This window comes from Chlorocebus sabaeus, chromosome 27 (genome assembly GCF_047675955.1).
Source record: "Chlorocebus sabaeus isolate Y175 chromosome 27, mChlSab1.0.hap1, whole genome shotgun sequence".
Taxonomy (NCBI): Eukaryota; Metazoa; Chordata; class Mammalia; order Primates; family Cercopithecidae; genus Chlorocebus; species Chlorocebus sabaeus.
Genome location: NC_132930.1, coordinates 37619805 through 37644242, shown reverse-complemented (window position 1 = coordinate 37644242; position 24438 = coordinate 37619805). Strand labels below are relative to the sequence as shown.

At 41.5% G+C, this 24438-nt stretch overlaps 1 long non-coding RNA gene across 1 annotated transcript in view; it reads right to left on the bottom strand.

Moving 5' to 3' along the window:
- The window catches only part of LOC103246354 (uncharacterized), a 61906-nt gene extending 37896 nt beyond the window's left edge, over positions 1–24010 (bottom strand). The window contains exons 1-2 of the long non-coding RNA XR_012091605.1: positions 23625–24010; positions 18985–19092 (exon numbers count right to left, since the gene is read on the bottom strand). This is a non-coding gene — a long non-coding RNA (uncharacterized lncRNA). The remainder of the gene's footprint in view (positions 1–18984; positions 19093–23624) is intronic.
- Positions 24011–24438: the final 428 nt, after the last annotated feature.

Below are 24438 nucleotides of genomic sequence, written 5' to 3'. Positions count from 1 at the left end.
AACGAAAACCATATGATTATCTCAATATATGCAGAAAAAGGATTTGATAAAATCTAATGTTCCTTCTTGATAAAAATTCTCACAAACTAGGCATCAAAGGAACATATTTTAACTTAATAAGAGCCATCTATGACAAACCCACAGACAACATTATACTAAATGGGCAGAAGCTAAAAGCATTTTCCCTAAAAACTGGAACAGGAAAAGAATGACCACTCTCACCACTCCCATTCAACATAATATTGGAAGTCCCTGACAGAACAATTAGGCAAGAAAAGGAAATAAAAGGCATCCAAAGAGGAAAAGAGGAATTCAAATTATCTCTGTTCACTGACCATATGATTATACCTAGAAAACACTAAAGATTCCTCCAAAAGACTCCTAGATCTGATAAAAGACTTTAGTAAAATTTCAGAATAAAAAACCAACATACGAAAATTGGAAGAATTTCTATACACCAACAGTGTTCACGATGAGAACCAAATTAAGAACACAATCTCATTTACAGTAGTTACAAAAAAAATACCTAGGAATGCATCTAACCAAGGAGGGGAAAGACTTGAAAAAATAATCATATTTTTTAACAAGGTATGCAACCCTGTAGGCCACATGTGGAAAAGAAGCACCTAGCAATAAGTGGTAAGAGAAATGAGGTCTATAGAGCACTGGGTCAAAAGTCAGCAGGGGCAGCCAAGACTTCATAACTGAGATGGGCAGAGGCCCATGGAGTGTGATGGGATGGGATCCAGCATCAAACTCATGAAACCTGGGGCTGACCAGGAATCTGTCACACACAGAAGATGACTAAGAAAGCTATGTAGCAGATATCAAACTGGTGTCTGGGTCAGCCAGGAGCAGAGGCAGCCCTGAGGCCAGCTGGGTCCACTGTAGATCACCAGCATATTCTCTCCATGCAGTTCTCCCCTTCTCCAATGCAAGCATCCATTCACCTTGGTCTTCCAGAACTCCCAGCTCTGTCATCTCAACTAGGGAAACCACAGACTCTGCTCAGCTCACCCATCCCTGCATCACATCCTGGAAACTCTCTCCAGGGAGTAAGCAGAGAAAATCACAGCTCACCTCACATGCCTCCCTACTCTTAGGGATCACTGCCCTGCATTGCCTAATGTCTAGTATGTGAAAAACATTTTCTTATATTCTCTACAGTTTTCCATTTTCTTATGTGTGAAGGTAAATCTGGTCCCTATTATTCTACCTTGGCCAGAAGCAGAAATTGCTCCTAAATGTAATCTGTCTGTACATGGTTCACTCCCAAATTTATACTTCCAGCCCTTGCCTCTTCCTCACACTCTAGTTATCTATCTGACAGCTTCATTCAGATGCTTAATCATTACCTCAAACATAGAATGCCTAGAAGAGTCTCGTTGATTTACTGCCTGAAGTCTGAACCTGTTCTTCCCCTCCCTTGCCCCAGTTCTCCTCTCCTTAGTCTGTGGCATCCTTGTCTTCTGACTTAGGCAAGGAGTTCATGATCCTTTCCATTCCCTCCACCAAACCCTCCCCACCATACACACATACATACTCACAGTCAAATAATCAACAATGTCTGAACAATGAAATCAATATGTATTTTTATTTCATCAAAATACATATTGCATTTGTCCTCTACTTCCTGCTTTCACCCAGGTTCAGACTACCAGCATCTCTCACCTTGAATATCACTGTGGCCTCTCACTGGTCTTCTTTGTTCAACTCATGCCCCTTCCACACTATGTTCTACATAGCTGATGGAATAATATTTTTAAAATATTTATCTAACCATTCTAACCATATTGTTCCTCTGCAAAAGCTTCCTCAATATCTTTTCACTGTGCTTTGAGTAAAATCTGAAGCCCTTGCTGTGGTCTCCAAGGCACTGCATAATCTGGACTCTGTTCCCATCTCCTATCTTTCCCACAGCACACCAAATGCACTGGCCTCTATTCCATTCCTTGAGCATGGAAGGCCACTTCTGCCCTAGGGTCTTTACATGTGCTGTTCCCTCTACCTTAGAATGAGTACTTATTTAAATGCAATGCCCCAGCTGCCTACCTTGCCTCGCCCTTGTCCTGACCCTGGGCAGCAAGGATACTTTTGGGGAAATTAGGAAAACAGATCAGGTAAGAGGAGACGGTGCCCGAGGTAATAGACAGAAGTAGGCCAATCTGGAGAAATGGAGAGACCTGGAACTACCAGTGCTCCCTCTGCAGTTCACATTACACCTGCCTCCTCACTCACTCTGCCTACAAGCACCTTAGCCTCTCTTTCTGTCTTTTTTTTTTCTTTTTTAATTATTATACTTTATGTTCTAGGGTACATGTGCACAACGTGTAGGTTTGTTACATATGTATACATATGCCATGTTGGTGTGCTGCACCCATTAACTCGTCATTTACATTAGGTCTATCTCCTAATGCTATCCCTCCCCACTTCCCCCACCCCACAACAGGCCCCAGTGTGTGATGTTCCCCTTCCTGTGTCCAAGTGATCTCATTGTTCAATTCCCACCTATGAGTGAGAACATGCGCTGTTTGATTTTCTGTTCTTGCAATAGTTTGCTGAGAATGATGGTTTCCAGCTTCATCCATGTCCCTACAAAGGACATGAACTCATCCTTTTTTATGGCTGCATAGTATTCCATGGTGTATATGTGCCACATTTTCTTAATCCAGTCTGTCATTGACAGATATTTAGGTTGGTTCCAAGTTTTTGCTATTGTGAATAGTGCTGCAATAAACATCCGTGTGCATGTGTCTTTATAGCAGCATGATTTATAATCCTTTGGGTATATACCCAGTAATGGGATGGCTTAAGTGGATTGTTTATCATTTTTTGTAAGTCTTCAGAGTCAATTATTTTAGTCATCTATCACCTCACTAGTCACAAGTGGCATTTTTCGCTAAAAGGGAGCTCCAAAAACACGTTAGGAAAGGTTTGGGATTCACAGACTCAGAACTCTGGGGCATGATAGCCGAAAAGAAATAGGAAATCATTCATATAGTCTGGAAATTCTTGAATCACAGCCCTGCAAAATGCTTCTGTCTTGGTGCTAGGCAAGGTGTTCCAGTAGGAAATCTAAAAATTCATAAAATCTTCCTAGTCTGTAGGTAGTGTGGTTTGAGTTAGGGGGAATTAAATAAGTATATTAATAATTACTGAATTTAAGTTTTCCTAAAAAACATTTTTCTACCATATTTAATGTTTGTCTCCTGTCTTTATTTCATTTTAGATGAATGAGACATAGCAGAATATCATGAACAGTTATTTATCATTTAACACAATAACTCCTGAATTCTGCTACGAATAATAGGACCTTCAAGAGCTCTGTCTCCAGAGCATGACTGAGAAATAGGGATCTATCCCTCCTTGACTTCCAATATAATAAATTGAGATGCCCAAGTTCACCACATAAGTTGACAAATCTGGGACTCCCACTCCAACCAGTACTATTCCTATTACAATCCATCCTTTTCCCAGTTATTGCTTGTCCAAGCAGGTTTGCTTCTCCTATCAGTCAGGATGGCCTCAGTTATGCTGCAGTAACAAACAGCCACAAAATCTCTGAGGTACAAACACATTAATATTTTGCCTTTATGCCCACCTCCAGTGCAGGTAGATATGGGAGGAAATGGAAAGAGGGCTCTGTCATCCTAATCACTCAACAATCTAAGTTGAGGGATGCTTCACCTAGATCCATGCTTGCAAATGTGAAAAGGAAATGTGCAAAATCTGCACTGAATTTTTAAATTTCTGCCCAGAAGGGACACAGGCCACTTCTGTTCAAATTGTATTGGCTAAAGCAAGTCATGGCCATAGCTGATTTCAAAAAGGACCAGGAAGTACACATTTACCATGAGGAGAAGCATTTGGTAAACAGCTCTAAAGATTATCACACTTCCCTATACACTCCTTTTTTTTTTTTTTTTTTTAGATAGAGTCTTGCACTTGTTGCCCAGGCTGGAGTGCAGTGGCATGATCTCAGCTCACTGCACCCTCCACCTCCTGGGTTCAAGCAATTCTTCTGCCTCTGCCTCTGCCTCTGCCTCTGCCTCCCAAATGGCATGGATTACAGGTGCTCACCACCACACCTGGCTAATTTTTGTGTTTTTAGTAGAGACAAGGTTTCACTATGTTGACCAGGCTGATCTCAAACTCCTGACCTTGTGATCCGCCCGCCTCGGCCTCCCAAAGGGCTGGGATTACCGGCGTGAGCCACTGCACCCGACCCCCTATACACTTTATAAAGGAGGGAGGAGGAAGTAAAATGGAGGAAGAAGAAAAAGGAGGAGGAGTAGAGGGAGTAGAGGGACACAAACAAGGAAGGAGGGCAGCAGCAGAGGAAGAAGACAAGGGGAGGGCAGCAGCAGAGGAATAAGAAAAAGAAGTAGATGGTGGTGGAAGAAAAAAAGAATGAGAAGAAAAAAAGGAGAAGAAAGAGGAAGAGAATAAGAAAAACAAGAGGAAAAAAGGGAGGAAAGATAAAAACTGATGCACTAAAGGATTAGAAGGGTTATATTAATATTTTCTTAGTAAAATGTATGATCCTGGATAATTTGCTGAATCTCCCAAAGTCTCAGGTTCCTCACCTGTACAGAACTAATAGTACCTACCACATACAGTTATTGTGGAATTCAATTAAATAGTTTCTGCAAGATGTTTCCCATATTTCCTGGCACAGAGTGCTTAACAAGTATCATTTGTCTCATATATTAAAGTTTTCAAAGCACTTTCAAGTACATCAGCAACTAGCCTGTAAATGCAATAAGAGGAGATTATTGTTATCCACAGTTCACAGATGTGGATATGGAGGTCAGCAAAATCGAGGTGCCCAAGTCGTTGCATGTAGGATGAGGCTGGGGAGGAGCTCAGGGCCCAGGTCTTTGGACTCTAACCCAGCACTCTTACTTGTATGTTTTTCTCCTCCCTCTCTTTTCAAGGATCCTATTTTTAAAACTCACTTATGACTGATGAATATTAAGCATATATCAAAATGAATGACTGAAAAATTAAAATGTAAACTTGTGGATTTGACTCGGGCCAGAAGACATAACACCTGTGTTAGCAGAAGTCAGTGGAAAGCCTCCGGACATATTTCAGGAACATTTTTCACACATGTTAACAAAAAACTCACTTGGCTGCACACAGAAGACAGACATGTCCAAGGACTTCAAGGGTCTCCAAGTGAGATCATACCCTCCCAGGAAGGAGGCCCTGGAGACAGGGAATCAGGCTGTTGTGTTTTCCATTCAGGGCTGCATGCATTGTTGCATTTGGTAAATATCAAGCCATCGACTGTGTAAAAGGATGAGCTATGCTGAAAGGCAGCTGGAAACAGATGTGACACGAACACATTTGCCTTTCTGTCTTAGTCTGGGGAGAGACTGATTTCTTAGTTCTGAAAGTGAAAGTAAATATGTAAGAGAGAGTTCAGCCAGGCACAGTGGCTCATGCCTGTAATCCCAGCACTTTGGGAGGCCAAGGCGGGTAGATCATCCGAGGTCAAGAGTTCAAGACCAGCCTGGCCAACCCGGAGAAACCCAGTCTCTACTAAAAGTACAAAAATTAGATGGGTGTGATGGCAGCTGCCTGTAATCCCAGCTACTCAGGAGGCTGAGGCAGGAGAATTGCTTGAACCCGGGAGATGGAGGTTCCAGTGAGCTCAGATTGCACCATTGCACTGCAGCCTAGGCGACATAGTGAGACTTCGGCTCAAAATTAAAAAAAAATTAAAAAAAAAAAAAAACAGAGAAAGCCCAGACCCTCCAGATAGACAAGTGCAAGCTTCCTTACCACCTCCTACCATTCCCAGCCAACTGCTCAGGGAGAGAAAAGTCTCTAGGCCAGGACTGAGTAAGAGTTGCAGCTCTTACCCTCCAGCCAGGATCTAATGACGCAGAGAAAGAAGAGCATGGGTTGAGTATTGTCCCAGCAGCCCGCACATCCTAAGAAGCACATTCTGCCTCCCTTCTGAGACCTCCAGAGCTCTCGAGAAACCCATCTCTGGCGCTACCTCCTCCAGTGCTCCTGCCCCACTGGCTCCCATCATCCTCATTTCCTTTTGCCTCACAGTGACCTCATCATTGATACTTTGGTGGGTCTCTGACTGTTTCACGTGTAATGAAATATGGGAAAATGCATTTCCCTCAATATCAGGAGATCTGGGGAAGCTTAGGCCAGTCAGGTGAGGTTGAGGTTCAAATGAAGTGAGCTTGAACCTTTTACACTAGAGGAGCCATGTACAATGGGGTGTAGACCTGTCTGGGGTGGGTGATTTAGAAAACATCAAACCTAACATCGGAAGCCTACAAAGTGGGAAAAGCTGGGTGCTAAAAACCAGAATTCTTATCCTTTACTCTCAAATATTTCTTAAAGTTACTAAACCCACACAATGTACCCATACAAGTAGATATTTTTTAATAAATAAAATGGCAAAGGAGCCAAGGTCTGTTTCCCAACTGGCCCAGATCCAATCCCAGATGGTACCCAGAGTTGCAGGAACAGAAACAGAGGAGGCCATGAGAAAGATGATCAAGAATTTGCAGAAATTTCAAGAAAACGCTCTGGATTCTCACCACCAAAAAGACTGGATGTTCAAACTAAGTCTACCTGAAGTCCCAAGGGACAGCTGAGTTACTTTTGTGTATTTTCATTAATTTAGTTTTCCCATAAGCTTTTTGAGGATAGAAATCAAATCTTGATTAGCACTGAATTACTACCTCCCCAATACTTTTGCACACAGTTGGTGTTTAATGACTACTGATGCATTCAATTGTTTTCAGAAGCCCCTATGCACCCAGCTCACTAAAGTCTTGACAATAGACAGGAAGATGAAATAGCCACCAATGCCCTGAATTAGGAGAACAGACAGCTGGGGTTTTCATTGCTGCTCTGTTATTTGCTAGTTATGCCACCTGGACAAAGTGCTTAGCCTCTCTGAGCCTCAGTTTCCATAAGTAAAATGAGCATTAAAAATCTAATTAAAAGACTATGGATTGAGTAAAACAATGATGAAATTAAAGAAATGCATAAATCACAAATGGCTATACAAATAGTTTCTTCATCTTATTATAATATTGCTAACATTTTGAGGGTGCCACTAGGAAAGAAATGAGTTTCAGTACAAGCCCTTTGCATGTCTGCATGTCTTTGAAACATACTTGCTCATAACTACCATGCAGACACAGAAAACAAAGGCCTCTAATGCAGGGTTCCCCAGCCCCTGGGCTGTGGACCGGTACCGGTCTGTGGCCTGTTAGGAACTGAGCTACACAGCAGGAGGTGAGCAGCAGGTGAGCAAGCACTACTGCATTACTGCCTGAGCTCCACCTCTCCTCAGATCACAGAAGGCATTAGATTCTCATAGAAGCATGAACCCCACTGTGAACTGTGCATGTGAGGGCTCTAGGTTGCATGCTCCTTGTGAGAATCTAACTAATGCCTGATAATTTGAGGTGGAACAGTTTCATCCCAAAACCATCCCCACCTGCACCATCCGTGAATAAATCGTCTTCCATGAAACAGGTCCTGGGTGCCAAAAAGGTAGAGGACCACTGCTCTAATGTGTCTTGCAAAAACGTTCTTTGCTCAACATCATCCCATCCTTGCCTCTCTTGCCATCCCTATCTCTATCTCCATCTCTCTGTGTCTCCAGATTATCTCTGGGTCTGAGCATCTACCCTCCTCTCCAGCTCTTCCGTCCTCTGCTCTTGGTTACAGTGTCTCTGTGTCCAAAGCTCTTGCCTTTCTAATCCTGTTGTTGCCAGTCAGCACCTGTCTTGCTGCTTCTTTTGCTTCCATCTTTGCCTCTCTTTCTCCATGGCCTTGTAACTCCCTCCTCTGTTCATCTCTGTCTCTCTTATGTTTCTATCCTTTCACTGTCTTTCTTTCTTGCCCTCCCACCCTCCAGCACCACCTCTTTTAGAGCAGAAGTTTTTATTTTTTGTAACATTCAACTTATTTTTTTCTTTCATTGACTTCGCTTTTGGTATTGTATTTAAAAGCAAATCACAAACCCAAGGTTATAAAAATTTTCTCCTGTGTTTTTGTTAAAAGTTTAACAGTTTTGCATGTTATGTTCTCATGTGTGATCCTTTTTTTTAGCTTTATGGAGGTAGAGTCCATATACCAAAAAAAAAAAAAAAAAAAAAATGCACACGTTTAATGCACACATCTTGATGTGTTACCTCTCTATTTAGTTCTGCCTCTTTCTCTCCTTGTCCCTCTCCTTCCTCTGTTTCTCTCTGTGTCCTTATCTTGTTTCTGGATCATTCCTGCCCTTTACTCTGTGTCAGGGCCCACCTCTCTTTCTTTCTTCTTTATTCAGTGGCGCCCGCAGAGACTGAGCTCTCCTCAGCAGTGTAACTGTTCATGCCAACCTCTCCCTGAATTCCCCACACTCCATAACCATCCCTCACTAGATCTCTCAGGTCTGTCTAAATCTCTTGTTTTCTTTAGGCAGGAGTGAGGCTTGTGTTCAGACATACAGCAGAGACCTGGTCAAGACACAGAGGGAAGGCACATTTCAGCCCCCACTCTGCCTGGGGGAAAAGCCCCAAGAGAAAGTCAGTTCAGGATGGGTCCAAAACCAGGCCACCCAGAGGCTCCACAAACGCGTGGATAGCATTTATCTTTCATCAACCTCAAGATATTTTTTCTATATTTTTCTGATACCCCAAATCATATGTGCATACAGTAGAAAATTTAGACAGTATGAGAGGCTGGGCATGGTGGCTTATGCCTATAATCCCAGCACTTTGGGAGGCCAAGATAGACAGATCACTTGAGGTGAGGAGTTCGAGACCATTCTGGCCAACATGGTGAAACCCTGTCTCTACCAAAAATACAAAAGTTAGCCTGGCATGGCGGTAGGCGCCTGTAGTCCCAACTACTTGGGAGGCTGAGGCAGGAGAATCACTTGAACCCAGGAGGCAGAGGTTGTAGTGAGCTGAGATCACACCATTGCACTCCAGCCTGGGCAACAAGAGCAAAACTATGTCTAAAAAAAAGAAAAAGAAAAAGAAAAGTTAGTGTAAGAAACAGTAAAAGCATAGAAAGAAAAGTGACTCATTTTCCCACCACTCAGAGGAGACCACTGCTGTCATTTGCCACTATTTTCCTCAGGCTTTTTCTCACGCATATTTTTTATCCTTACATAAAACAGATCACAGTAGATACAGAATTATGTAATCTCTTTGTTGTTTTAATATCCTACCATATTTATTTTCTTTTATCCTTGAAAGTTTTTCACAAATATGGTTTTCTCTCCTCATGGGAGGGGAAAAAATGAGAAACTTCCAGTGCTTCCCCATTTCTCACAGGAGAAATCAAAATATTTTATCATGGTTACCATTACAGCACCATCCATTATGATTCCAAAACACCATAGTCTGCACTACAGCCACATGCGGATCTTTCTGTTTCCAAAATGCCTAAGTTCACCTTTCCCAGGGGGCCTTTGCAGAAGCTCTTCTCTCTGTCTAAAATACAAGTGCCTGCATTTCCTCTGGAAATCTTCCCTGATCCCACAAGTTTTGCCTCTCCCACCTTGACATCTGGGAAAGATATCCCATAATATTGCATACTTCCCCACTTGGGAAACTTGTCTCTGTTCACTTGATGTTGCTCTCACAAAACCATGAGACCCTGGAAGGGTATCTGTACTAAATGATACCCGTGGTCATTTCCACATGGCTGCTTGGGCTGCTCCACTGATGGAAGATTAATTCCAAAATAAAACATCCCAAAAGCAATCATACCAAGGACATGGCCAGCACTGAGCAGATGCTCAGTTTTAGTTAATTCATATATTAGAAACTTACCCAACCATTCCTTAAAGTTGGACTTGTAGGGGACTTTTGGTTTTTCCAGATGATAAATAACACTATCAAGTGGCTTCTACAAAAATCTTGTCTGTGTTTCCACTCATTTACATAAGCTAAATATTTCCTGATTCTGTAGAATATCATAGTTAATGTATCATCATTATTTAATGTTATAAAACATTCTCTTTGACAACTTAGGATCCCTGCTACAGATCTTTTCCTAAAAGCTCTCTGATGAATTGACAGGAGGTAAGAAACATTAAGTCCGTGGAATCTAAGATTAGAAAGATTTCACTAAATTTAAAACAGTTATAAATCAGAATGCTTGAACTGAGAAAGATTCTACAGATCCTGTGCCTCAATATGAGGAAAATGAGTGTTCCCTTTTCTTCACAACCTTGCCACTGTTATTTTTTGTCTTTTTAATAACAGCCATTCTGACTGTTGTGAGACGACATCTCATTGTGGTTTCGATTTGCATTTCCCAGTGATTAGTAATGCTGAAACATTTTTTCATATGTTTGTTGGCCTCATGTATGTCTTCTTTTGAGAAATGTCTGATGTCCCATGTCTGCTTCTTAATGAGGCTGTTTGTTTTTTACTCATTAATTTGTTTGAGTTTCTTATAAATTCTGCATATTAGACCTATGCCAGATACATAGTTTACAAATATTTTCTTCTATTCTCTAAGTTGTTTCTTTACAGTGTTGATAGTTTATTTTGCTGTACAGAAGCTCTTTAGGTCTCACTTGTCAATGTTTGTTTTGTAATTGCTTTGGGAGTCTTTGTCATGAAATGTTTGTTAAAGCCTATGTCCAGAACGGCATTTCCTAGTTTTCTAGGGTTTTTAGCTTTAGGTTTTACATTTAAGTAATTAATCTTAATTAATTTTTGTATATGGTGAAAGGAAGGGATCTAGTTTCAGTCTTCTGCATTTAACTAGCCAATTACCCTGGCATCATTTATTGAATAGGGAGTTCTTTCCCCATTGCTTATTATTGCCAACTTTGTCAAAGATCAGTAGCTGAAGGTGTGTGACTTTATTTATGGGTTCTCTAACCTGTTCCACTGGCCTATGTGTCTGTTTTTGTACCATGCTGTTTTGCTTACTGTAGCCTTTTAGTATAGTTTTAAGTTGAGTAATGTGATGCTTTAAGCTTTGTTCTTTTTGGTTAGGATTGCCTTGGCTATTCAGGCTCCTTTTTCATTCCATATGAATTTTTAAATAGTTTTTTCTAATTCTGTGAAGGATATCATCGGTAGTTTAAAAGGAATAACACTGAATCTGTAAATTCCTTTGGAAACTATGGCCATTTTAAAAATATCGACTCTTCCTATACATGAGCATGGAATATTTTTTCATTTATTTGTGTCATCTCTGATTCCTTTGAGCAATGTTTTGTAATTCTTATTATAGAGATGTTTCACTTCCCTGGTCAGTTGTATTCCTGGGTATTTTATTCTTGTCGCAGCTATCATAAATGGGATTGCATTCTTGATTTGGCTCTAAACTTGGATATTATTGTTGTATGGAAATGCTACTGATATTTGTACATTGATTTTGTGTTCTGAAACTTTGCCGAAGTTGTGTATCAGATCTAGGAGGCTTTGGGCAGAGACAATGGGATTTTCTAGGTATAGAATCATATCATCTGGGAAGAGAAATAGTTTGACTTTCTCTCTTCCTATTTAGCTGCCTTTTATTTCTTTCTCTTACCTGATTGCTCTGACTAGAACTTCCAGTAGTGTGTTGAATATGAGTAGTGAGAGTTGGCATTCTTGTCTTGTTCTTGTACTCAAGGGGAATGTTTCCATCTTTTGCCCATTCTATATGATGTTGGCTGTAGGTTTTTCATGTATGTTTCAATTTTTGAACTCATTATTGATCTATTCACTGATTCAATTATTGATCTATTCAATTATTGATCTATTCAATTATTGATCTATTCACTGATTCAATAGTGATCTATTCACTGATTTAATTTTTGAACTCATTATTGACCTATTCAATGTTTCAATTTCTTCCTGGTTCAATCTTAGGAGGTTGTATGTTTCCAGGAGTTTAGCCATTTCTTTTAGGTTTTCTAGTTCGTAATAGTCCCTGAGGGGGTTTTGTATTTCTGTGGGATCAGTGGTAATGTCTCCCTTGTCATTTCTGATTGTGATTATTTGGATCTTCTCTCTTTTTTACTTTATTAGTCTAGTTAGTGGTCTATCAATTTTATTTATTCCTTCAGAAAACCAATTTTGGGTTTCATTGATCTTTTGTATGCTTTTTTGTTTTTGTTTTTTGAGATGGAGTCTCACTCTGTCTCCCAGCCTGGAGTACCATGGCACGATCTCAGCTCACTGCAAGCTCCGTCTCCTGGGTTCACACCATTCTCCTGCCTCAGCCTCATGAGTAGCTGGGACTACAGGTGCCTGCCACCATGCCCGGCTAAGTTTTTGTATTTTTAGTAGAGACAGGGTTTCACCATGTTAGCCAGTATGGTCTCAATCTCCTGACCTCATGATCTGCCCACCTCAGCCTCCCAAAGTGCTGGGATTACAGGTATGAGCCACCACACCAGGCTGATCTTTTGTGTGACTTATCACACCTCAATTTCATTCAATTCAGCTCTGGTTTTGATTATTTCTTGTCTTCTGCTTGCTTTGGGGTTGTTTTACTCTTGTTTCTCTAATTCCTCTAGATAGGATGTTAGATTATTAATTTGAGATCTTGATGTTAATATTTACCACTAGAAACTTTCCTCTTCACACTACTTTAGCTGTGTCCCAGAGATTCTGGCAATGTTTGCTTTTTTTTTTTTTTTTTTTTTTTTCCTTAGTTTGAAAGAATTTCTAGATTTCTGCCTTAATTTTATTATTTGCTTAAAAGTCATTTAGGAATAGATTGTTTAATTTCATGTAATTGTATAGTTTTGAGAGATCTTCTTAGTATTGAGTTCTATTTTTACTGCACTGTGGTCTGATATTGTGGTTGGTATGAATTTGTTGAGAACTGTTTTATGGCCAAATGTGTGATTGATTTTAGAGTATATGCCATGTATAAATGAGAAGAATGTATTATTTTGTTGTTGTTGCTGGATGGAAAGTTCTATAGATATCTCTTAGGTCCATTTGGTCAAGTGTTGAGCTTAGGTCTATAATGTCTTTATTAGTTTTCTGCCTCAGTGATCTGTCTAATAATATCTGTGTGTTGTGGATATCTCCCACTATTATTGTATGGTTATCTAAGTCTCTTCACAGGTCCCAAAAAACTTGTTTTATTAATCTGAGTAATCTGAGTGCTCAAATGTTGGGTGCATATATACTTAGAATAGCTAAGTTTTCTTGTTGAATTGGACACTTTATCTTTATGTAATGCTATTCGTTGTCCTTTTTTTATTACTGTTGGTTTAAAATCTGTTTTGTCTGAAATAGGAATAGCAACTCCTGCTTTTTTCTGTTTTCTGTTTGCTTGATAGATTTTTCTTCATACCTTTATTTTGAGCCTACGAGTGTCATCATCCATGTAAAATGGGTCTCTTGAAGACAGCATACAGTTAGGTCTTGCTTCTTTATCCAATTTGCCAGTTTTTCTGTCTTTTAAGTGTGGGGGCAGGCAGGGTAGCCAATGTTTGTTAAAGGTTAATATTTACATATGTGAATTTGATCCTGTCATCATGTTAGCTGGTTGTTACATAGACTTCATTGTGTAGTAGCTTTATAGTGTCAATGGTCTATGTACTTAAGTGTGTTTCTGTTGTGGCTGGCAATAGTCTTTCATTTCCATGTTTAGCACTCCCTCAAGGATCTCTTGTAAGAAAGGTCTGGTGGCAACGAATTCCCTTAGTATTTGATTGTCTGTAAAGGATTTTATTTCTCCTTAGCTTATGAAGCTAAGGAGAAAGACACTCAGGTTTCTTATGTAGTGTTCTTGGCTGGATGTGAAACTCTTGGTTAGAGTCTTTTCTTTAAGAATGCTGAGGGGGAAGGGGGGAGGGACTGCATTGGGAGTTATACCTGATGTAAATGACGAGTTGATGGGTGCTGACGTGTTGATGGGTGCAGCACAGCAACATGGCACAAGTATACATATGTAACAAACCTGCACGTTATGCACATGTACCCTAGAACTTAAAGTATAATAATAATTAAAAAAAAAAAAAAGAATGCTGAATATAGGCCTTTCTAGCAGCCTTCAGTAGTTTTTCTGTTGCATGGACCTTGAAGAATCTGATGACTAAGTGTCTTGGGGATGTCATCTTGTCTAATACCTTGCAGGGTTTCTCTGAATTTCTTGAATTAGAATGTTGACCTCTCTAGTGAGGTTGGGGAAATTTTTATGAGCAATATCCTCAAATATGTTTTCCAAGTTGCTTGCCCTCTCTCCCTCTCTTTCAGGGACACCAGTGAGTCACAGGTTTGGTCTCTTAATGTAATCTCATATTTCTTTGATGTTTTGTTCATTCTTTTTTTTTTTCCTTTTTTTCTGACTGAGTTAATTTGCAGAACTGGTCTTTGAGTTCTGAGATTATTTCTTGAGCTTGGTCTATTCTGCTATTAATACTTACAGTTAGAGTATGAAATTCTTACAGTGAGTAATTCAACTCTATCAGATCAGTTTGGTTTTTTCTTAAAATGCTACTTCATCTTTCACCTCTTCTATAATTTTACTGGAATCCTTAGATTCCTTGGATTGGATATCAACTTTCTCCTGAATCTCAATGGTCTTCATTGTTATCCAAATTCTGAATTATACAACTGTCATTCCAGCCATTTCAGTCTGTTTAAGAACCATTGCTGGGGAGCTAGTATACTCATTTGGAGAAAAGAAGGCACTCAGGGCTTTTGAGTTGCCAGAGTTCTTGCACTGATTCTTTCTGCTCTGTGTGGGCTGATGTTCCTTTAATCTTTGAAGTTGCTTTCCGTTGGATGGGGCTTTTCCCTTTTACAATTTTTTAAGCCCTTGAGGGTGTGACTGTGGTATAATTTAAGTTCAGTCAACTGCCATTGTTTCTGGATGATTTCAGGAGGCCAGGGCTCAGCTCAGTACTCCTGGACTGCATGCTCTAACTCTGGAGAACTGGGACCAGGCCCAAGGCTTTGTTCTCTAGCCCCTTGTAGCAAGGAGGGGCCAAGTTATTTCCAGTTCACTGGCAACAACACTCTGATGGGGAGTGCCAGCAAAAGTGCTTTGTTGGGGTTAGTGACAGCAAGATCTATGCTTGGATGCACACACCAACAGCAGCAGGGCCACAGCACTGTGGGGTCTCTGCATTCATGTTTGTGAAGGCAGGGGCAGGAGAGTGGTGGCAAGATCTACGCACACTGGCAAAGGAGTGGGGGAAGCTGCAGGTGAGCACATGCCAGCAGGGGTGTCTCTGTCAAAGCTCTCTGATGGTTAGGCAGAGTTTGCTGGTGAAGATGCTATGGAGATGGCCATTGGGAAGCACCCCCATTGGGCAGCTGAGGCTGTACTGCATGCAGGTGTGGTCAATCACAGGGACCCTGGGAGGGGCCAGCAGATAGAGGGTGCTCAGATCAAACTGGTCTTACCCCACAGGCAAGATAGCCCTGTTTCGTCCATGTCTGACAGTCAACAAAGGCCAAAGCCACCTAGAATAGCACAGCAAACCTTGAGGAATGGGCATCCCTGGCTATGCTCCACTGCAGCCATGCCCACTCCAAACACTGGGCTCCACACAGGCTTGGAGTCCTGTTCTTGCTTATTCTCCAAGAAGCTCTCCCTGTCAACTCAAATGTCTATGGAGGTTATGAAGTCTTCTGCAGCTGTAATTGCAGAGATCTGTGGTGAGAATGGGCCACTCCATGCCTACTTAATTCACCTCTTCCCCAGGAGCCACTTGGGGCCAGGAACAAGTTCTGGTACTCAGCAACTTTGTGCAGTTTCCAGCTTCCTCTTCCTTCAGCCCAGGGTCTGTGTCCTCCCTCCATCTACTCTCAATGCCTTCCTTCCAAAGATCTGCTCAGAGTGTACTGTTCTTTTCCATGGTCTTGTCTCTTGGTGGGAGGGGGTACTTCCTGGTTACATCTAGTCAGCCATCTTGGCTTTTCTCTTACTTTTATTTTATTTTATAAGAGAGCATATTTGAGGCCATCCTTCAGAAAATGTTATTGTTTGCACTTGCATTCTGATATGCTTTCTTTCTTAGCTCTCAGGAAAGTACAGCTAATCCCCAGCTTGGCATATCTGAGCAGTAACCCATATGATTGTCATCTCTGTGGTTGCCCCACTCCTACAGACAACTGGACACCAAAAGAGAAGGGACTAGTGTGGTGGACTCTGTTTTAGAAAAAAAAATCACTGAACCTGCTGAGTGGGACATGAATCCTAGAGATAGAGACACCAGCTGGAAGGGACCAAGAGATACAAGATGAATGCATTACCAAAGCAGCAGAGGTAGGAATGAAGGAAAAAGATGGACTAAAGATGGACCTCTCCAAGAGATACAAGATGAATGCATTACCAAAGCAGCAGAGGTAGGAATGAAGGAAAAAGATGGACTAACGATGGACCTCTCCAAGAGATACAAGATGAATGCATTACCAAAGCAGCAGAGGTAGGAATGAAGGAAAAAGATGGACTAAAGATGGACCTCTCCAAGAGATACAAGATGAATGCATTACCAAAGCAGCAGAGGTAGGAATGAAGGAAAAAGATGCATAAAAGATGGACCTCTCCAAGAGATACCTCTGGTGCCTGCATTTGCTCCCATCACCTCAGTTGCAACCATACCTGTGGCAAACAGCTACAACTCATCCCTTTCCAGCCCACCAGCAGGGTCTGCCTTTCTTCATAAATTTCTGTTGGTTAAGCCATTCAATTTGTGATACTTTGTTATGACAGCCCCCCAAAAAAACTGATACAAAGACTATTTGAAACATAGTTAGACCCTCTATCATTAATGATGGACCTCACTCATGGATAATGCGCTTTGAGATATTAATTAACGATAATAGCTACATTTGTAAATTATAATAGTACATAATTTATAATTAAGTGTACACATACACACACACAGATGTATATTAGCATGCAGTCTCAATATTTTTACTGATAGGACTGTGCGATCAAGAACATCTTGCTTATTTGGCTAAACTAGCATTCCTGTGAAAGTCTGTCCACTGTGAGTTCCTTAAATTAAACCTCCCATTACCAGAGTAACCTGGATAGGTCTCCCCCTAAAACCATGAAAACTGAGTTCAAACTCTCATTCACCCACAGCCCTTTATTCTGCAGAGACTGAACGTGCATGTTTAAGACTTAGGTTGAACTTTTGTATCCTCCAAAGGGTGGCCCAGCCTAGTAATTTTATTTTAGAACAAACACATCTCATCCAACAACTAAACTAAGGCTCCCACCTCAACTGATCCATTTCACAGGATCTGGCCAATGTGAGAGAAACCCGTCAGGTTATCGTCTGAGTGGCTCCTTCTGATGGCTGTCAGAAAGCATCTCCACGCCTCTCTCCTAGCTTCTGGCTCCCCAGTTAAAAAGTATACAAATCATGTGCTTTACAAGTTGCCCAGTTTTCCTTTTCCATAATGTCTGCCAAGTTGCATCAAGGTCTGTAAAACTTGTAAAAGGTCATGTAATATCAACTCAGTCTAAAGTGAAACTATCAATGAGTTTCAGATGATGGTTCTTCCAACTGCATTAGTGAAGATGAGGGAAAAAATGTGAGCAGGTATCATAAATTATTGATTTCATTGACAGCAGCTACTGTGCATTAAGTCCTTGCTACATGCCCCACCCTGTGTTAAGTGTTTTACTCACAGATATTTTTTCCAATAATCCTGATTCCAACCCTATAAAATAAATGGTGCAATTATTTCCAATTTACAGGTGAGGAAACTGAGTCCCAATGTCACATAATTACTACATGGAAGAGGTATGATTTTAAGAAGATCCTAACTCAAAATCATGTGCTCTTCTATTCACAATAGCAAAGACATGAAAGCAATCTAGATGCCCATCAACCGTGGACTGGATAAAGAAACTGTGGTACATATACACCATGAAATACCATGCAGCCATAAAAAAGAACAAAATCATGTCCTTTGAGGCAACATGGATGCAGCAGGATTATCCTAAAATTGACATGGTAACAGAAAACCAAATACCACACGCTCACTTATAAATGGGAGCTAAATATTGAGTACCATGGACACAAAGAAAGGAACAATAGACATTGGAGCCTCTTTTTTTTTTTTTTTGAGTTGGAGTCTCACTCTGTCACCCAGGCTGGAGTGCAGTGGCGCGATCTTGGCTCACTGACAGCTCCGCCTCCTGGGTTCACGCCATTCTCCCGCCTCAGTCTCCCGAGTACCTGGAACTACACGCGCCTGCCGCCACGGCTGGCTAATTTTTTTAAATTTTTAGTAGAGACAGGGTTTCACTGTGTTAGCCAGAATGGTCTTGATCTCCTGACCTCGTGATCCACCAGCCTTGGCCTCCCAAAGTGCTGGGATTACAGTCGTGAGCTGGAGCCTCTTTGAGAGTGAAGAGTAAAAGGGGGGGTGAGGATCAAAAAGCTACCTATAGGGTACTATGCTCAGGTACCTGTATGATGAAGTAGTCTGTACACCAGACCCCCATGATACGTAATTTACCCATGTAACAAACCTGCACATGTACCCCCTGAACCTAAAATAAAAGTTGGAAGGAAAAAATAAAAAATTTAAAAAAAAACTGAAAATATAAATGGTTAAAAAAAATAATGTGCTCTTAAAAATGTTGCTGTATATTGACCTTGTGGCCGCCTTTATAACACAATCACAAGATGCATGCTGACGAGTGAGTTTGACACACCTCATACAAAATCTCAGGGTCAAGTTGAGTGGTTCTCAAACTTATTTGGATGTTGCTGAAGCACCTGAAAGTCAGGCAAAATATCAAGAAGTGGTTTTATGGTTAATGAGACTTTACAAGCAGTTCTAGGAGGAGAAAAATATACGTGTTCATGAAACTGAGTCTCACCCAGAATGAGGACCCACAGAGGAAGTAGCCATCACAAAGGGTATGGGGGAGTGGAACCTTCATCCTTAATCACTCACTTGCTACCCTCTCATTTATTTTGCTGTCTGTAAAGACTTGCAAGCAGACATTCAGGGAGGTAAACAGAGTTTTAGGAAAGATTATATGAGAAAGACTTACAATTAAGAAAAGCTCGTCCAGCAGAGCACAGGGCTGAGAGTGAGACCTCCTGAACTCCAATCCTGGTTCTCCAACTTCCAAGCTGACTGCATAGCTCAGTTTCCTCATCTGTGAAGTGGGAAGAATATTTCTAAATACCTTCAATAGCTATTATGAGGATTAGGTAACACATGTAATGCACTAGAACAGAGTACCTTTAATGTAAGTAACCAATAAACAGTAATTATCATCTAAATAACACATGTAATGCACTAGAACAGAGTACCTGTAATATAAAGGTACTCTAAAGAATACTGTTAATGTAAGAGTATCTTTAATATAAATAGTCAATAAATATTAGCTATCATCTTCTTATCATCATAAATTTGCTTTTCCCTCAAAATTGTATAGGCCTGCCATTATTCTTGGTTTGAACATCCATGTTCTATAGGATCATGTATGAGGACATCACTCTGGATTAATATGTATACAGTACTACAAAGGATTGCCCTGATTTGATATTGATGATCTCAGGGGTTTGGGACTAAACAAGGGTATAGGGAAAGATAAGAAATTTTCTTCCAATAATTCTGTATTTTTGGTTTGTTAAAACTGCATATATCACTGTTGTAATTTTTTAAATCTAATAACATAAAAATCAAGTTACCATGACTTTAAAAATCAAAAAGTAAAATCATGATTACCTTTTCCAACACATCCCATATTCAATAACATCAAGGTTTGTGTCCGTGGGGATGGAGAGGTGATAATAATAACAACAATGGCTGAAAGCACAAGGCACTGTGCAAAAAGCCTAACACAAAAAAAGCTTACTGGAGTTGTGACACATTACACAGATCTCAAGATATAAAGCCTCCATTGCTGCGTTTGCAAAAAATAAATAAATTTTTAAAAAGTAAAACAATAACAATAAGACATTTCTGCATTTCTGACAGAGTGCTCTTGTTCCTGCATTTTCCTTATGATTGGTGGGCTTTGCCTTCAAGCATCCCCTGCTCCCACCCATTCCTTCCCCTCCCCTCCTCCCTCTCCCCAACTCTTTCTCCTGCAAACAAGTCAGAGGAGGCAGGGAGTGTGAACACAGTACATGGGAGGGGGAGGACAGAGTTCACTCTGTTAAAAATCATTAATCATCTTGAGGTCACCAGCCCTGAACACATTTCCTTCTCAAAGGCTGTCCTGTGGGCGATCTGTCTCCTAACAGGTTTTGTAATGCTGAGTTGTAAAGCGTTCCTGATGAATTATTGTTGGCACTCAGTCCAAAGGCTTGAAGTCTCAAGTCCATGAAAAGAAAAAGCAGACCCTCTCTCATGCGCCTGTTGTCCATGGGGCCAGCACAGGGCTTGCATTGTGCATGTCAGTGGATGGCCTGGAGGCCCCTCATCCCTCCAGCACAGACTCCTGGAGGGGACTGAGACAGATTGGCTTTTATCACTACACATGGGAGCTGGGTGTTTCAGGCAGGTCACGCCTACTCCATGCCCCCTCATAGAATACCTCTGGGAAAGGACAGGATTTGTATTCCCATTTGACAGACAAGGAAACTGAGGCCAGGGCTATATTATGGCATGTCCAAGGCAACCCAGCTACTTTGTGGCAAAGCTAGGATTAGAACTTAGATCTCCAAGCTGCTACCTATTTCCTTTTCTCCGCGCCACTTGCCCTGGGCTACGTGGCCTTTGGCGATGTGGGGTTCTTTTCCCTATAGGATCTCAACTGACACCACTGCTGCCTCACCTGGAACCTCTGCTCCAGCCCTCCATCTGCCTGAACTGCTCTGCTCCTAGACCCTCCCATCTGCTTCTAAGACCAACGTAAGGTCCCACTCAGAGAGGCCATCCTGACCACCTGGTCTGAAATCGCCACATCTCTCTTGATTGCAACACCCTACTTCACTTCTTCAGAGCACTCAGCACTTTCCAACATTCTCTTGTTTATCTGTTGTATATTTGTCCTCTTTGTCTCTTCCTCTGCCATCCAGCTCCACCTTATTCAGATTATCAGCTCAGGAAGGTGGCCACCATGTCTCTCTTGTTCTCCACTTACGGCCAGCACTGAAATAGCAACTGGCTGGTGCTCAGTAAAACTGTGGTTAATTAATTAACGAATCAAAATGAAATGCAGATCATTAACAAAGCCGTACTTTTGCATAAAGCCTTTTGAAATGTGCTTGTGTGTGTGTGGATGGCTCTTCTCTCTCCCCCCATATATTTATATATTCTAAAGTACTTTCACAATAACATTTTATTGTCACTTATCCCACATGTGGTAGGAAGAACAGGCATTATTATAACCATCTTACAGATAGGAAATTTAAGGCTCAGAGAAATTTGGTAACTTTTCCTCTCAACCTTAATTTCTTTTTTTTTTCTTTTTTTTTTTTTTTTTTTGAAACAGGATCTTGTTCTGTTGCCCAGGCTGCAGGATAGTGGCATGTTCATAGCTCACTGCATCCTCAACCTCCTGGGCTTAAGAGATCCTCCCAACCTCAACCTACTGAGTAGTTGGGACTACAGGTACACATTACCATGCCTGGCTAATTATTTGATTTTTTTTTTTCTAGAGACAAGGTCTCACTCTGTTGTAAAGGCTGGTCTCAAACTCCTAGCCTCAAGTGATTCTCCTCCCTCAGCCTCCCAAAGTGCTGGGATTATAGGAGTGAGCCACTGCACCTGACTTTTGACTCAAAAATTAGAAGACCAGGATGCTCCTACAAGTTGCGTGCTAGGTAACCTTACAAAGGTCATTTTCCTTTCTGGGGCCTCAGTCTCCCTATAATCAGGGATTGTAAATTAAAAGATCTCTAAGGTTCTCTCTGGGAATAATATTCTTGGATAATGTTTCCCAAACTGTGTGCTTGGAACCCTAGTATCTGAGGAGATGGTAACATGTTTTCTGTGAAACAGTTTGGGAAACACTCTTCCAGTATTGGCTTTAAGTTTACTTCAGGCAGGGACTGGATCCCTGGGTAAGGTGTGCCAAGGCCTGGAGCAAAGAAGTGAAAAATGAACTAAATATCTCAGCTTCTACACTGTCAACCACATGTGACTACTTCCCTGGCATAATCTCATTTGACATTCAAAGTCCCTAGAAGTAGGTATTCTTCTTACTTCCACTTTACAGCTTGGCAAGTAATTGAAACTCAGGAAAGTCAGTGAGATCATGTGTATGGCAGAGGATGGTTGTTCAAGGAATTGACCTCAAAGGGTCCATTCATAAACTTTAAAGGGGAAGTAGAAAGCCTTCTTGACTTGTGTTTGATTTGCCATCAATTACATGGAGCTGCTGCTTCACTTCCACCTTCCAAATGTCAAACGAGTGTATCTACTAACTGAAACATAGCTCACACTCTAGCTGCAAGGGAGTCTGGGAAGTGTCATTCTTTATATCCCTGTAGGGCAGTATGGCACACATAAGAAGGGTGGTATTGGTGTTGAGTGCCAATGACCACATTCATCATTTATCCTACAGTGAATTTGCTTTCAAAGCTGCTCTACTCCTGGACTCTGAAAGTCTGAGATGTGAACTGGAGAACTGAGGACAGGGAATTGGTGTAGGAATAAATTTGGGGTAGAGGTGGCAATCCAGGTCAAGATGAAAACACAAAGCTCCTGCCCAGCATTGCAGCAAAACAAAAGAAAACTGAAAAGAAAGAAAAGGAATCCAAGCAGCAGTGAGGGAAGGATTCGTTGTCTCAGACGGAAGCCACCTGAGGGGTTTCATCTGGACTCCTCCCTTCCTCACTGTGTGATCTCTGGCATTCTCTCTCTCCCTCTCTCTCTCTCTCTCTCTGTTTCTCTCGCTCTCTCTCTCTGAAACACACTTCCTTTATCTCTTTTCTTTTCCCTTTGGTTTTAAGAATCAACTGGGTCACAGTACACAGACATGATTTGTTTATTGTTAAGGAATGCACAGATGAAAGAAAATATGATCATCTCCCAAACAGCAAAGCCAAGTGGACTCATCCATTTGTCTTTTAGGCTGCACTCATTTAACCTGGAAAGTCCTGTAAGTGGCAGAGGCACATTTCAACATAATTTCAATTCAGAAGAGCAAGATTTCATGTGATTTTTATTTTATAGTAATCTGATTTCTAAGAATCAGTATGCCTTACATTTACAATTTAAAAAAAGTAAGTTAAAAATACAATGTCTTGATCAAAATAAAATGCCCAATTGTAATCTGTAATCTCTCTCTCTCTCTCACACACACACACATATTTTTATAATCACAACTGTGACTTAGCATTTATAGCATGTTTATGGGATCACAGAATGTTTGAGCCAGAAGGATCTGAGAGCTCATCTATTCAACCACGTTCTGAGGACCCAATAAATCCACAGAGAGAATGTGAAGAGCCCCCAGAGTAGAAGGGATGGTAACCCAGACCTCTCCTCCTGCCTTCACCAGAAAGTTTGGCTTTCATCAATTTTATATTTTAAATTTGCCTGCATGACTCCATTTCAAAAAGAAATCTCACTGCAACACACACAAATATGAAAACCAGTGGATGAGCTCAAAGCTTTATAGCTCTGCCATTTCTCCAATGGGGAAGCCGAGGCCAAGAAAACTAAAAAGCCCATGTGTAAGCCCCACAGAAGCACAAAACGGGGTCTGGAACTGGAATTCTAAGGCCTAACCTGCTTTCCCCACCGGAAGAATCCCAGGCTGGGTGACCAGACAGCCGTGGCTCTGATCCAAGGGGCAGATCGTTATTGGTGCTGCTTGTCTGCACAACATATAGTATTGTTTAAGTCCTGAAGCTCAGCAACATCCCCTGGCAAGAATGTCTGAACTGGAGCCCGAAGGAGAGCGCTGTGGTGGTGGAAGGAGAGAGCCCCGGCGAGGAGAGGGTGGCTCCTTCAAGGGGGCGGTGCGCTCTGCCGTTCCGCGTCATATCCCTTGGCAGTATTGTAAACACAAGTCCACTGTATGTTTTTAAAACGTGAGAAGAAGCAGGATCCTGCCCTCGTGTTTTGACATCGCCTGCAGGGAGGGAGAATGGGACGAGCAGATCTGGCCTGTGCAAAATGTAATTGCTTTTCCCATCTGATGGTTAATCTCAGGCGGGACGGGCTGTCCCACAGGCTCTCAACCTGAGCTGCCCACACCCGGGCGCAGGGCGAGGGCCCTGGACTCGGATCCGCGGCCACTGCAGAGTTGCCGCTCTTGTGCCCTGGGGCTTTAGGGGTCGTTATTCTCAGCTGAAAAATGAGAGTTGGCCCAGATCAGGGATTTCAAGCTGTCAGAGAGACTCTGGTTGGATCCATGTTACAAAATGGGTGTCCTGGTAAGATTTAGGTTGAAGTTTCCGCTACGAAAAGGAAGATGGAAATCCAGGAGGCTGAATGTTTCTCACAGCTCTTTCTCTCTCAAGTATTCTAATTCAAGATTCTACTTGTCTTTAAGGTGAGAGATGAAACTAAAAGAAGTTTCATCTCCACCCAAGAGAGA